The following is a 2,246-nucleotide window of genomic DNA, read 5'->3' as shown; positions in this document are numbered from 1 at the left end:
TTTTTTGCTCGGAAAATAATCGTTATTTCTTGAGTTTTATTTTTTGAACAGAAAATAAAACTTAATTTTTGCGTATGCGTATGCCCATGCGTGAATAGACAGGGGGCGGCTGCATTGAACCGTTAATGCAACTATGGAGTGGGTAATGAAAATACAGATACCAGGACAGAAACAAAGAGAACCACATTTCTAAAGAAAAAGTGCAAAAAAGCGCATACGCATACGCAAAAATTAAGTTTTATTTTCTGAGCAAAAAATAAAACTCAAGAAATAACTATTATTTTCCGAGCAAAAAATAAAACTTAAAACGTAACGACTATTTTCCGAGCAAAAAATAAAACTTAAAACGTAACCATTATTTTCCGAGCAAAAAATAAACCTCATTTAATAACAATTAAAAAGTGATTTTTATAATAAAACTTATAACCGTTACGGTCCCTGACATAAATATTATTCTAAAACAAGGCGATTATTCCCAGCGTTACGTTACCATTATTTTCCGAGCAAAAAATAAAACTTAAAACGTAACCATTATTTTCCGAGCAAAAAATAAAACTTAAAACGTAACCATTATTATCCGAGCAAAAAATAAAACTTAAAACGTAACCATTATTTTCCTTGCAAAAAATAAAACTTACCACGTAACCATTATTTTCCGAGCAAAAAATAAAACTCATTTAATAACGATTAAAAAGTGATTTTTATAATAAAACTAATAACCGTTACGGTCCCTGACATAAATATTATTCTAAAACAAGGCGCTTATTCCCAGCGATATACTATTATACATCAAAATAAAGTGCTCGATCTGAAACTTTGCACAAACTTTTCACATTTAAGATTCATTTAACTACTTTCTAATTATTTGCGTCGAAAGCTTTTACAATTTTTACATGGAGCAAAGCATTGTTCAAAGCAAGTTCATTTCGATAGGCAGCGTCTCAGCGGGACATAAGAGAATGAAAAATAGTTCCATTTATTCGCTTTCGTCCCTATTTTTGTTTCATATCGAGCAATGCATTGCTACGTTCGTGCAAATTAGGTAGCGATACAGCGGTAGATCTGCAAAACAAAAATGTTGCTTTTGTCTCTGTATAGTATAAACTTATTTTCAATTTTGTATATTTTTAAAAAGCTGAAAAACTTAAAAAAGAAGTCCTGGCAGACGGACTGAGAGAACAGTAAAGTATTTTAAACTCTCCATATATATGCGTTTCAGAGAACCTGATTATTTCAGTTTACTCTTGCGGGTTAGAGAACTCTCGCCGGACTCAAAAATTAAGATAAGATTTTTGTCATGTAATTTTTTAGTTAACTACCGCTTGAAGGATCGATAAATTTCGGGTTCAAAAAATAAGCATTGTTCGATAGTTAATAAAGATATGGTTAATATGTTGTACGTAAAAGAAAATGTTTACTATGGCGTCGATATCTACTGTCGCTTCTGAATATCCACAGGAGAATGTAGGAGTAGAAGAGTTGCACCGCATGACTTGATACTAAAAGTCAGAGCAGTTGTGATGTTAGTCCGCAACCTAAATATATTTATACATATGCGGAGTTAGTTAATGGTCTCGCCTAATGGTTAAAGAACTACAATATAATTGTTTGGATGCCGCAATACAAATATGTACATATGTGACACGTTAAGTTAAAAGGGACCTACGCTCAGAAAAACAGATTTCGAGAAAAACGACTTTGAAGTTTACCAAGTTGATTTTGATGCTTCTGAACGTTTTAATGGATTGAAAATCGTTACTCGGGGGTTTTCGGGGTCGCTGATTACGAATCCGATGTTAGTTTTTCAAAATTCAAAATGGCGGATGACTTTTTTAAAAATTGATCGGAATCGCTTGAAACTCGTTACCCGGGGTTTTTGGTGTCGCTGATTACGAATCCGATGTTCGTTTTTAAAAATTCAAAATGGCGGATCCAATATGGCGGAAGAAATTTAAAATTTGTTCGGATTCATGTTAAACTCAAAAATGTCTTTGACACCGAATACGAGGTCAGTGGTTACGAATCCGATATTTGAAAACCCCCGAGTAACGAGTTTCAAGCGAATTTGATTAATTTCAAAATAGTTTGTCAAATTTGATTTCTTTTTACTTTTTTTTTGTGAAAGTGCCTAACTTTGAAGTGAAATTGTGAAAAAACTAATGCAGCTAGAAAGCTGCGGTTTATTGCATTGGAAAGAGTGGCCCGCTTACTATAAGAGTCGATGAAAAAGTGAAAACCGATTTTTT

This window comes from Rhagoletis pomonella, unplaced genomic scaffold (genome assembly GCF_013731165.1).
Source record: "Rhagoletis pomonella isolate Grant_MI unplaced genomic scaffold, Rhpom_1.0 Rhpom_scaffold_02956, whole genome shotgun sequence".
In the NCBI taxonomy this organism is placed as follows: Eukaryota; Metazoa; Arthropoda; class Insecta; order Diptera; family Tephritidae; genus Rhagoletis; species Rhagoletis pomonella.
The sequence above is the reverse complement of the archived record's forward strand: the minus strand, read 5'-3'. Positions refer to the sequence as shown.